The sequence below is a fragment of the Leptonychotes weddellii genome, chromosome 5 (assembly GCF_054177405.1).
Source record: "Leptonychotes weddellii isolate Sample4059 chromosome 5, ASM5417740v2, whole genome shotgun sequence".
NCBI lineage: Eukaryota > Metazoa > Chordata > Mammalia > Carnivora > Phocidae > Leptonychotes > Leptonychotes weddellii.
Window position 1 is genome coordinate 99,363,528 of NC_138373.1, and position 13,713 is coordinate 99,377,240.

Below are 13,713 nucleotides of genomic sequence, written 5' to 3' on the forward strand. Positions count from 1 at the left end.
TTATTGGCGAAGACACATTGTAACTCTACCTGAGGCAGAGTTCCTTGATTTTAAGCCTGGTTTTTGCAAAGTTTCCCCCAAACACAGGGCCTTCCTGATCACTGAATTCCTTTACTGTTATTAAGTAACCCTAACACATAGGTGGGTACTAGAAAACCAATGACTATAATGTGAGCAAATTTCAGAAGTAAGTGTAACTGTTTTTAAAAGACGCGGTTTAGAGTCAGTGGTCCAAGGTGTCTTTTTCTGAAGTCTATGGTGCGATTTTGAAAGTGCTTACTTCGACACACATCCTTCCCCCCACCCCCACATCACCCTTCATAGTTTCCATTAAGATATTATTTTCAGAAAAGTATTTTAAATGATTAAATATGCAGAGAATATTGGAGGTAAGGGGAACTTTACTGATCAACTTTCCCACCACCTCTGATAGACGAGAAACCTGAAGTCCCTTTTAATTCAATATATATGGAGTGTTACCATGGTGCCAAGCGCTTCACACCATTATCTTCATTAAATCTTCAGGAAACTCAGTAAGATAGGTACCACTTCCACCACCACCGTTATCTTCATTCCCATTTAACAAATGAAAAAACAAAGCCCCATGTCAGGTTCCACACTCAGCAGGGAGTCTGCTTGAGGATTCTCTCTCCCTCCCCCCTCCCCCTCTACCCTTCCCTCTCGCAGCTCTCTCTCTCAAATAAATCAATAAAATCTTTAAAAACAAAGACACTAAGGTTTAGAGATGCTGAAAACTTTCCCAGTGTCCCTGGGCTGGTAAGTTGGAACCCAGCCTGTGCCTCATCTCCTGCCTTCCATCACCTGGAGTGACAAAAGTGCAAAAAGGAAAAGATAAATCCTTATGAAAATGCTAAGAGATGATCAGTGAACACTGATTGGAAAAGGGAGAAAAGAGGCATTTGGGCTAGGCCTTCACAAATACACAGAATGACAGTAGGCATTCTAGTCCAGAATCAACACCCATACTGAAGCAGAAAAGCCACAGGGAGAGCACAGGGTGACCTGTGAGAAAGATGGAAAGAGAAGAGGTGTCAGACCGTGGAGGGTCCTGAGTGCCCAGCTAAGGAATTGAGACTTTAATTTTAGGCCAGGGGAACCCCCTGAAGGTTTTTAGAAGCAAAGTCACTAGGAAAATGCAAACTGAGTTTTAGAAAAACAGATCCCATGGAAGTGTGGAGACTGAATTAGGGGAGCAGGGCTTGGTACCCAAGGAGAGCAACTAGAAAGCTGTTCTACCTCATGAATTCTCTGCTTCACTCTTCACCACGTATTGTGCTTGTGTGAAGCACTGGTTTCTTCAGGGAACCTCCACATCTGCTTCATGATCCTTGTATCCCAGTACACGACTTGCATTGCCATGTCTAGGACAGATGACAGGGACCTGAACTTGAGCAGTGGGAATGGAGATGAGAAGACAGGTTTGAGAGGCATTTGCAAGGGCCTGGTAACTGCTCAGAAGTGGGGAGAAGGTAAGAGGGAAAGAGAAGCAGAGTAAAGAAACCTCTCACATCTTCGCTTGGGAGAAAGAGGAATAATGGGATCTAGAAAAGGAAGGGATAGTCAACAGCAGCATAAAGAAGTGATCGAGATGACTAAAGTCTCAATCTGAGAGGCATTTATTAAGCAGCTACTCTGTGCTGGGCATTAGGGGAACAATAATGAGTAAGATTGGTTTTCGTCTGCAAGTATCACCCAGAGGGAGGAAAAATACAAGACTAGAATAGACAGATGCCTGGCCTCCTAGTCTCTGGACAAACGTCACCCTCCCACACAGGCCCTGCTCCACGGTCATCTATTTCTAGTGCCCTCCCCCATCACATGATCCTGTTTTATTTCTCCCTTACCCTAACAAATACCTGAAATTCATTATATGTGCATTTATTGTCTCTTTCCCCCAGGAGAAGGGAAACTCCACAGAAGCACAAACTTTATCTAGTTCCATATAATAAGTCCTCAGTAGGAAATATTTATTGAATATTTGGGGGGGATGAGGGGGGTTAACACACCTCATCAAGGTTTTAAGACCTCAAACCAAACTAGGCAAGTTTCCTAAATACCTAAGGTGACATGCTGAGAATTGAAGTGACTCAGAAGAGTAAAGCCATTTTGAGGCTGGAGCGGAAGCAAAATCCAGGATCAGTGCCTCATCTTGACAGTTTCGCATAGATTTCAGGAGTACCCACCCAGCGTGAGATGTTTCAACAATGAGGCCAGCCAGCCACCTAGCTCAGGTTTTATTTCCGTTGTCCTTCTGACGTCAGAAAAAGCACGAGTTGCTGCACAGTTTCTTCTATCAAGGTAACAAATTACAGCCTTGCTGTTCTCCGCAGTCTGCAAACCACAGCCTTATTCTCTCCTCCCCCTTATATTAAAAAAAATTAACTCCACTGCAGAGATGTCAAACCCCCTTCGCATACAAATAAATACCGTTTCTTAGCGCTGGGGTCTTTTTCACTCTTAACTACATACATCACCATGGATTCGTCTGAGAAAAAGTACGTGATCCTGGCGGCGGTAAGGTTTCCACGAAACAGTGCTATAAAAACTGGGTCCGAGCCGCAGAGCGAGACACAAAGGGCTCTCAACTGTAGCACCACCTTCCCAAGCCCGAGACAGCCTGTGAAAGGCATCCCGAAATGCGGTGAGGCTGTGACCGCGAAATTCCTTTTGCCGCCATATGCTCTTGTATATCCTCCGAATACAGTTCACCCTAAACCCAGGGGCGGGCGACTCCGCAGGGAAGCAGCGCCCAGGCAGCCCCGTAACCTGTGGGGTCCCAGTGGGTGCTGAGGAGCCAGACGCTCAGGGAGGTGGATTATGGGGGTGGGAGGCGCCCCAGGGGGCGCACTAGGGCGAAGGAGCGCTTTCCTCCCGGCACCGACGCGGCGAGTTCAAAGGCCTTTTGTGGCCACGTTTAGGGACGCGAGCGAGGGGCTAGGGACCGCAGGAGGGAAGGGGAGAGGAGGCGAGGGCAGTCCGCGCCCGGGCCCCGCGCGAGCGGTGGCCTTTTGTTCGCCAGCTCCCGCGGAATCCAGCTCTCAGAACAGCACTTCTCTTTCTCCCCTTCTTCATGTTGGAAAGCACCTCTTCAGGGCGGGAAAGGACAGTGAATCCCCGCCAGCTTCCTTTAGTAATCTTCCCCCCGCATCCTCCTACTCTAGGCTACTGAGAGAGGGGGCAGAGCTCGAGGAAGGGGCTGCAAACGTGCTCCTGTTTACTCACGCTCGGCGGCTCGGTTCCCCCGCGGCGCCCAGTCCCCCCAGCCCCAGCCGGCCCCACGCACACCCCCGGGGGCATCACATGCTCTCCTCTGGGCCCTGCGGACGCAGGAAATTGTTCCCAAATGTCCAGGATTCGAACACTCCTCGGGTATGCAGTAGCGCCCTCTCGGCCTCTGCACTCTCCCTCCAGACCCGCGTGGTCCCCGACCCTAAGTACCATTTAACCAGATTGCGTGCCACACTCTGCCGCTATGAAACAGACCCAAAAAGTAAGCCACAGCCCACGCAAAGGTGAAATCTGGGGCCCCTACGCCGCCTTACGCTACCGCGTGTGTTCGGAGAACAGAGGATCTGGACTTTTCCTGTAATACAAGCAAAATCCCAACGCCGCCGGTAGAACCGCTCACTCCTTCCTTCCATGCCCGCTTGGGTGACTTGTACGTTACCACCTCCACTCGCATCCCAAACATCCCTTTCCTCCCTGCCACCGCTCCCTGGGCTCCCCCTGGAAAAGCAGAATCGCCTTACCTTGGGCAATAAAGGGAAAAGTGGCAAAAGGAGACCAGGTGTCCGCCCTTCCGGGGTTCCCCCCGGCCGTGTGATGTCCTTTGTGTCACGGTCTGGCTGCCTCCGCGGGGAAAAGGTGGCCTCCGTCAGCGAGGGCTGGGCGGGGAGGGTTCGCGCGCGGTGGCGGATTTCCGAGGAAGGTGAAGGGCGGAGGTTCCCAGCGACCTTCAGGCAGAGCGGCGTGGCCACCCCAGCCCGCGCTCTCTGGCTCTCTTCCTCCTTTCCGGGCCGATTGCATCAGAATCTCCCTCCACCGCCAACCCCCACCCACACTCTGCTCGCTAGCCTCGCACTTACATCCACACGCTCTGGCACGGAGGGTCTCGAACCGCAGTCATTCTCCTACTGGGGGGCGCGTCGCCTTTGCGCTTCCATGGCTCGTGATGGTTTAAAGGGGGAAAGTCAGGCCACTCCTCCGCGTCCCGCGTCCCGCCGCCTCCCCTCCCGCGCGCCCGCTTTTTAACCAAAGCTGCTTGTCACTGAGCGGTGCCCGTCACATGGTGTCTCTGCTGACGGCCGCGTCTCGCGAATTCCCTCCTGCGGCTCTCAGAGGATGCAGCGACCGCGGCTGGCGGAGATTGAGCATCGGGGAAGGGACGAGGGAGTGGTTGCGGGGCGTGCGTGTGCTGGGTGCACTGACGGTGGCACCGGGAGAGGAGGCGGCGCGCAGCCTGGACACCTGCCCCACGCCCTCCTGGGGACCCGGCAGCGGGCCCAGAACCCGGCTGCGGTGGCGGCTGGAGACCAGGAGCCCTTGGGGATGGAAGTGGGAGCGACTAAGAGGGCGCCGGCGGAGGAGAGGAGGGCTGTGCGATGGGGCCGCATTTCGGGGTACGCCAGAGCGCAGATGGGCCGAGGGAGCCAGGGAAGTTGCATTGTGGGAAGGGCGCAGCGTGAGGATGGCCGCGGGAGTGGCTGGTTCGCGCAGCTCAGCGAACTGCTGGCAGTGTCTGGAGCTGCGGGCCGCGCTGGGGCGGTGTGTTGGCTCCCGGCACCGCACGGAGAAGGCCCGGGTTGGTGGGGGAAGGGAGGGGGCTTGCGCAGTGGCTGGGGGAGCGGGGCGCCCGGGCACCTTTGGAAACCCTTTGTCCCTACCCCGCAGTGGGAGGCGCCTCCCCTCTTCCGGATCCAGCACACCCGCAGACCTCGCCAGCCTTCCCCGAGAGCGGTGCGGTGGCGCTCTCTTTGGGGGACTGGGTGTGACGCGACCCGATAGAATTGCCGAGCTCGGAGCGCGCACCTGCCTGGGCGCGAAGGGGCGCTCCAAATTCGGGGGCAGCGGGGAGCGAGGGAACAGGATGCAGGGGACTGGGCAACTGGGCCCGTTTCCCTATCTTTTGCTTACTCTTTGTTTCAGGCATAGACCCTTTTAACTGGGCACTTCCTTGCAGGGGAGTTGTGTTTCCTTAAAATGGCGTCAGGAAATCCCACCTGCGCCTCAGCCAATTGGGCTGTCATTACAGAGCGAATTTGCGGGGTGGAAACTCGAGCTCTTTATTGACAGGAATCGTTCAGTCTCCGTGTTGCATCAAAACAGGAAAGGAAAGGTGAATCATAATTCAAAAATTAATCTACCTGAAGCGTTTCAAGCGGGCAGACCGAATGGAGTAGCCATCGCTTTTTTTTTTAACCACAGCTGGAAAAGTTAAAGGACAACCAAATTTCAAACCCCTGATAACTAAAATCCTTTTTCCCTTCAAATGGCAACAAGTGGTTTTCATTGGTTCAGCAATAGCGTCCTGAGAACCCTATTTAGAAGGCATGTTCTTGAATAAACCTGAGAAATAAAAAATTCAGTGCAAACAGAAGGGGGCGAAATGATGGTAGCTTACCTCGGACAGACCTGCGTTCGAATTCTGCCTCTGACACTGTTGCCTTACCTGCTTCACTTTTGTCCCAGTCCTGTCTTCCCAACTCGTAAAACAGAGGGTTAATTGTACCCAGATCATGGCAATATTCTACAGGTCCTCAAAAAGTTGGTTCTTTCCCCCTTTCTTTCCTACAGGAAGCTAATTCAGTATGGAGTTAATTTTAAGTAATTTTAAGTAGTGTGCACCTTGCCTGACACAATAATTCTGATAAATAAGGAAAGCAATCCGAGGGGCGCCTGGGTGGCTCAGTCTGTGAAGCGTCTGCCTTCGGCTCAGGTCATGATCCCGAGGTCCTGGGATCGAGTCCCATGTGGGGCTCCCTGCTCAGCGGAAGGGGGCGGTCTGCATCTCCCTCTGCCTGCCGCTCCCCCGGCTCGTGCTCGCTCGGTCTCTCCGTCTCTCTCTGTCAATAAATAAATAAAATCTTAAAAAAAAAAAAAAAAAGGAAAGAAATCTGAACAGGCAAGGTAGGTAAACTGAGCATAGTTCCAAGGGCTGTTGAAATCTTTACCTTATTAGGCAGAATGTATATTCACCAATACTTGTTTGGAGAGCATCTGATCTCAAGCTCATCCTTTGATCAACTTATTTGCTAGTTTCTATGCACCCCAAGGACTGCAGTTACCTAGCATTTTTTAAATTGGTTTCAAGAGTAACGAATTGAACTTTTACTCCTTGAATTGGATTCAAGAGTAATGAATTGAACTTCTACTGTGCTATGCATTTTACATGTAAATATTATCTCATTTAATCCCTCCAACTACTCAATTAAGTATTATCCTCTCTGTATAAACAAGAAAGCAGGTTCAAAGAGGATGAATTGTCCCTGTTCATTTAAGACAGAATGCGGTGAAGGGGGAAGCCAGGAAGTGATTGCTGTTCAGGTCTCAACTGAAAGTCTATGCTCAAGTCTTACCCATGATGCTACAACCTCTTGCAACTAGACACCCTTGGTTCTCGAGTTGAGGAGGATCTTCAGCCCTCATCCGGGTTTTAGTTGACAACCTGGAACGAGAGTGTAAGCATCAACGTGGAGGCTGAAAGGAAGGGCTGCTGCTGTGTGGAGAAGTGGGGGGAGAAGGAGGGAAGAGGTAGTTAGTGTTCAGGATGAGTGCCTGCTCACTGCACTGTGTGGTTTTCTTCAGGACTGCTTGTAGGCATAACTTCCTTTCCGCAGCTCAGCCCCTAAACGCAATTGCTGTGGTCTCAAATGGGGGCAAAGGGTGTCATGATGACAGCTTCCCCAGTCACTGTGTGCTTGCTGAGACATAAGCAGCAGGACAAGCCCTTCACAGATGGCTTCTTATTTAATCCTCACGACATTCCTAAGAGGTGCAGACCATCCTAATCCCCGATTCAGACGTTGAAGAAATTAGCCCAAGTTCAGACAGGTCTAACTGGCCCATCTAGCTCTAGAATCCCGATCTGACTCCAAAGCTGATTCTCTGTGTCTGGCTCTAAAATGTTCCCCAATGTGGGAAGAACCCTCTTTGAAGAGCCAGGAGGTGGCACAGGTCCCAGGCCACTCTGCCTTCAGGTAGGAACCACTGCCCTGTTTCCAGAGAGTCCAGGGAGTCCGTTTGCTCTATACTGGGTTTGTGAGCTCCAAGGGCATTGTCCATGGTATCTAATGTTCCCCGAACGGAAGGTAGTCAGGACACATTCACAGGTTGTACTGCGGGCTGCCCTATGAAACCAAGAAAATAACATTTCCGTGTCTGCTCTGAAGGTGATGCTGGAGAAAGAATCTATACTGTGAAAGGAGAACTGAATCACCTGGGGTCACCTGGGTTTTCTGGTAGCCCCACAGGTCCTTTCCGAATGGCTCCAGGAAGGAAGGGTGGCTTTGTGGAGAAAGAGCCCCAAAGAGGATTCAGCCTGAACTTAAATCACATCTGCTCTCAATCCAGCTTCATCCTGTCATCACCTCGGGTCGCATTCACTCCCCATGTGGGCTGCCCGTGAGGACAGCTGGAAGGATCCCAGCTAGCTGTGCACTTACAGAGACACCGTGCTTTCCTCTGTGGGGTTTCAAAACTTTCCAAATACATCTGGCCCCGCTACTAGCAGACTTCTTGTGGATGCATTGTGAGTCATAGGATAAATACTCTCTTCTGAATATGTCGTTTTTCCTTTTAATCTGTAAAGGGCTGTTTTCGGACAGTCTGAATTTTAACAACGATGAAAAATAGAAAAGTCAACTGGTGAGGTTAATTCAGAATAAGCGTCCTGTACATTTTCTACTTGTAACAGAAACAGTACAGCCATCTGTGAACAAAACCTACCTTGTTAGAAAATAAGTTATTTATTCTGAAATCAGGTTTTTATTCCTATTTATAGGAATGTCTAAAATAACAGATGGTCTTTAAAATTATTGGTTTTGGGGCACCTGGGTGGTTCAGTCGGTTAAGCGTCTGCCTTCGGCTCAGGTCATGGTCCCAGGGTCCTGGGATGGAGCCCCACATCGGGCTCCCTGCTCGGCGGGGAAGCCTGCTTCTCCCTCTCCCACTCCCCCTGCTGTGTTCCCTCTTTCACTGTCTCTCTCTGTGTCAAAAAATAAATAAAAAATCTTAAAAAAAATTTTTTTTAATTATTGGTTTTCCTTTTGTTGATGTGATCACATTTCTTTGCCTCATAAACCCTTTTTACCATTCTTGTTCTTTGGATAATCTTATGCAGAGGTGACAACATTTTGGCTCTAGGAGTTAAACAGCCACAGGAAAAAGTAATTTGCAACTAAGGGAGTTCCCAGTCCTCTTGGCCATCTTTCTGCAGATACATAGCACTGTGTGAACTCACCCTTCTCAGTAGCACTGTGATGGACAGAGCCTACTGTCACTTCTTCCAGCACTGAGATGAACATTCTACCTCCCTGGATTTGTTTTTCTTTTCTTTTCTTTTTTTTTAAGATTTTATTTTTTTTTATTTGGTGGGGGTACAAGGGGAGGGACACAAGCAGGGGGAGTGGGAGAGGGAGAAGCAGACTCCCTACCAAGCAGGGAGCCTGACGCAGGGCTCAGTCCCAGGACCCTGGGATCATGACCTGAGCCAAAGGCAGATGCCTAACTGACTGAGTCACCCAGACGCCCAACCTCACTGGATTTGTAATTGATGGGTTCTGGCAGGAGGTCAACAATCCCCAGACTCTAAACTGAATTTAATTAAAATCCCAGAGTGGGCTTCTGGAAAAGTGTCTCTTGCCTCTGATTTTGGCCCAGGTCAGCTTTATAGGGTCATTTTTTGTTTGTTTTATCTCTTAGGGGAGCAGGGAGTAGGGTTCATGAAGTATTGTGACTGTATGACAAGATAAAGACCCAGGGCTGATGATCAGTCCTGAAGGTTTGATGTCTAATTTACCTCACATTTATGCATCATTGTGCAAGTCAACTGTGAGTGTATCTCCCTAGCTTGTTGCCACATGGGGTAATGATACCCATCTGATGGTCAAATGAGTCAGTGTCTACAGAGTACTTACCAAAGTTAGGGGCGCAAAGTACTTTACTGTCCTCACCCCATACTGAAGATCAAGCCACACCTCTATTCCCATTTCTGCCACCGTGGGAATGGGGAGAGAGATGGTATTAGAGAACAGTTAGCCCTCCACTTCAGCTCTCAACTTTATCTTTAAGGAGAGAAAGGGAAGTTTAGGATCTACCTAATAATGTATTAATTAAAGAGTAGAAGTGTTCCAAAGCAGTATAGCATCTGTACTTACTAATGGTGCCAGTGGAAATTGGTACAACTTTTTGTAGGGTAGCAAATTAGGTGATTGAGTGTGGGCTCTGGGCCAGATTGCCTGAGTTCTAATTCTGACACCACAGCTTACTAGCTCTGTGACCTTGGGCAAGTTACTTAATGTCTCTGTGCCTCAGTGTCCTCATCTTTAAAACAGAAATGAACAATAATACCTATCTCATAAGAAATTTGTATGTTAGTAAGTGTAAACACTTAAAATAGTTCACAACATATCTTAAGTATTCAACAAATAATGAAAATTATTACTGGAAAACAGTTTGGCAATAAGTAGAAGGAACTTAGATTTCATTGGTGTCACTTCTGAGAATCAGTACCCTAAGAATAGTACACAAAGATGTTACTACTAACAGAGAGGGCATGGATGCAGGCTTTGGAATCAGGCAAGTAAAGGTCAAAAGCATGTTTCCAAGTATTCATTTCTTCCCCCAAGTATTCATTTAAAGCAAGGATGACATAAATTCATAAATGACAGATTGAAATATAATGCTCCAGTGGCCAGGCCGAGCTATAAACCCTCCATAAGCCCCTAGAGATTCTTAGGAAACAGGATACAGGGCTAACTGTTCCTTTCTCCTGATCCAATGTGATCCTTCTTTCTTTCTTATCAGTTTGGGTGTCCAAAGGCAATAGAGCTGGAGAGAGGATCTGCATCCAAGAGTGAGAGAAAGGAAAGTGATAGGGAAGTGGTTGAAGGGCATCAGGGAAAGTTAAGAAAGACAAGAAAAGGAGAAAATGAATGATAAGATCAGGAGGCAAGAAGATCTGAAACCTGTGGGAAATGCGTGGCATGAGCTATCAGGGCAGGATGAGAGCTGGGTCATCTCACGGTGCTGGAGGCTCTCCTGGTGTTATTTGATGCTATAGCCATACTAGGGGGGGAAATGCAGCTTTTGCCTTTTCTGATGAAAAGATAGCTTTGAAAGGGAGGGGCTGTTTTTTGTTTTTATTTTATGTTATCTTATTTTCTACTGCTGGCAGTACTTAGGGGGAAGAGTCCTATTCATGACTTGAGTAGAGTAACACGCTTTACCAAAATAAGTTTCTATTCTAAATGATTGTTCTTAAAATAGGAAATACCCAGAAATATCCCTTTTGAAGGACTCTTTATTCAGTTTTATTTTAGGCATACGAAGCTACTTCATAATCACAAAGGGGGTAATTTTAACAAGAGATGTAAAACTGATAGTCTTCTGTTGTATGTATTTATTGTTATTTATACACACATATATTCATACACAAAATGCTCAAAGTTTTTGATTCAAATGTAACACGTCCAAGATTGAACTCATCATTTCTTTCCCCAACCCAAAGGGTCCTCTCCTCCTATAGACTCCATCTTGGGAAACAGCACCACCAGGGGCACAACCACTCGAGCTGGGAGAAGGGGAGTATCTTGGCTGTCTCCTTTACTCTTCACATCAAATTAATTAATTCTTCGAATTAACATTTACTAAGTGCCAGGCATTTTGCTGGTCTTTCATGGAGCTTGGAGTTAGAGTGCGAGGCCAATATTCCTCAGGTGATCTTGGCAGTAGATGTGAAAATTACAGACGAAGAGGAGTGCTCAGAGGAAAAGAACTCAGAGCGTGACTCTGTGAGAAGAACAGAGGAACATGAACTGGCCTGGGAGTCAGGAAGGCTCCCCTGACGACGGGAGCCTTGTTTGGATTCTGTTCTCTTTATCCTAAGGGTTTTAATAGGGCGGGGGTAATGGACATGGTCCAGTGTGCATTTTCAAAGGAATAATCGCCTGTCCCATTGCTCTGTTGCCTAAATACTTCAAGCATCTGTTCCTTTTTCTCCATCCTCATGGCTATCACTAGCTTGAGCTTCCATCAACTCACTCCTGGCCAAGTTCTCTCCAAAGGAGGTTGATTACGTACTTAATCATTAAAAACATCTGATTATACTTACTCAACATAATATGTACATGTACACATTTGTCAGTAACATATATGTATTACTGTCCCATTTATTACATACATTAAAAGCATTTCCCCAAATTTTTAACAATTAAATAGGATTTTTACATTATTTATTTATTTACTTATTTTTATTTATTTATTTATTTATTTATTTATTTATTTATTTATTTTTAAGATTTTATTTATTTATTTGACAAAGAGAGACACAGCGAGAGAGGGAACACAAGCAGGGGGAGTGGGAGAGGGAGAAGCAGGCTTCCCGCGGAGCAGGGAGCGCCATGTGGGGCTCGATCCCAGGACTCTGGGATCATGACCTGAGCCGAAGGCAGACGCTTAACGACTGAGCCACCCAGGCACCCCTATATTTATTTGTTTACAATATTTTATTCTATTACTAAAATATATTCCTAATTGTTATTAAAATGTTAACATTTTAATGAGGTAAATTTGATTCAGTATACTTTATTTTTTAAATTGTGCTTAATGTTCTGTGATACAGCAATTCACAAATCTGGTTCCAGATTTGATTTATTTTGATGCTGAATTTAATGGCTGTCATAGCTGGCAAAGAAACCTCAAAGACATATGTGGACCCAATGGAGGAGTGACTGTTAGCTTCACTTACCAAATCAAGCTATTCATTTCTTAATCCCATCCACTAATTTACAATAATAATTTATTTTATTCATTGTTCTTCTACAAATGTACACTTAGATGAGGGCTGTCATTAATGACTATGGAAGAGAGCCCATAAACCTTACTTGATTATTCTGAATTTGTTTTAATGGACTTCTTGTCACTTTCACTAGATGGGCATTGCTTTACCTTGCAATGTAGCCCTTACTAGGAATGAAAGTTCAGCTCTACTTTTTTTATTTCCTTATGCTTGTATTACTATTTTTTTAAGGCTGAAGTTTCTTTAGATGAATGTTTTAAATCTACTTGTCCATTTTTGGAGGACAAGTTAAACTAAAATATAATCTGTAAATTTAATCAACCAAGCACGCAGAAAAGCAATACATCACAATATGCCAAAAGGGGACAAGTTAACAAGGGCACCATTGTCACCCATCTGGGCTCCTTCCTCAAGTTACCCTGAGTGCTGAAAGTGACGGGGCCATCTAACGTGTGCGCTGAGGGAGAGTCACCAAAGATCTAAGTATTAATCTAAACAGGAGTTCCAGTATTTTCTCCCTGAGGTCCACGTTGTTATTCCACATCAGCCTTTCCTGAGAGCCTCCTAACAACTCACTCTACCTGCTCTTGACCCCCAAATCTCTCCACTGAAGTTTAGAAGTCACTTGCTGTTTCTGAAATCCAAACTAGCTTATATGTTTCCCTACATTGAAATTATTTATTCAAAGACTGCTTTCCCACTAATCTACAAGCTTCATGAAGGCAGATGACATGTTTTCACCTGTTTCCAAGTATCTCAGACATAATAGAAGTTCAATAAATATTTGTCCAATTAATAAATATATGAATGAGTAAACAGAATATAGTTAAGTACCTCTAATGCTTTCATATTTAATTTAAATGTCAGATCCTTAAAAGGACAAGGAATATAACAAAAATATAAAATAGTTATCAAATGTACATTTAGCTAAGTTTTGAAAGTTTAGGAGCCTGTATACATGTATCAAATGAATAGCAAATGAATAGCAATTTTTGTAATCTCGTGAATAAATTACAGTTTTAAAACACCAAGGGTAAGTGTTTATTGAATGTCATTCTTTTTTTTTTTTTTTTAAAGATTTTATTTATTTATTTTGAGAGAGAGAGAATGAGAGAGAACACATGAGAGGGGGGAGGGTCAGAGGGAGAAGCAGACTCCCTGCCAAGCAGGGAGCCCGATGCGGGACTCGATCCCGGGACTCCAGGATCATGACCTGAGCCGAAGGCAGTCGCTTAACCAACTGAGCCACCCAGGCGCCCTATTGAATGTCATTCTTAAAAGGAAAAAAAGAAACCCCAGCCTACATTTAAAAGTAATATATTTAGCTTAACAGTTTTCTAGCTTATGGGAATTATCTGGAAAATTCAGAGTCCCAACCACTTCCTTAACAATAAGTATAGTTTTTACTTCCAGAATTATCTGGATAAGTGCCAGCATTCTCCAGGGCATACTCCCTGTATGAAATTAACATTTGTAAATGGAGTCTAATTAAATTTTGTGCTTAAAAAAAGTTACAATTTGTTCTATTGTTCCTCCTTGCTCTTCATATAAAAATGAGAATTTAGACATAATCCTATAGTTAAAATATGAATCATTTAGCAATATCAATTTAATAATGAATATGATAGTTCTTTGTCTATATTCAAATTGTTATTGTTAATTCACTGATTTCAGTT

The 13,713-nt window shown here is 46.0% G+C and overlaps 1 protein-coding gene across 1 annotated transcript in view; it reads right to left on the bottom strand.

Moving 5' to 3' along the window:
- Positions 1-4,028, bottom strand: part of SLC38A1 (solute carrier family 38 member 1) — a 66,719-nt gene extending 62,691 nt beyond the window's left edge. Inside the window, exon 1 of the mRNA XM_081820731.1 lies at positions 3,771-4,028. The gene's annotated coding sequence lies outside the window, so the exon portion shown is untranslated. The remainder of the gene's footprint in view (positions 1-3,770) is intronic.
- Positions 4,029-13,713: the final 9,685 nt, after the last annotated feature.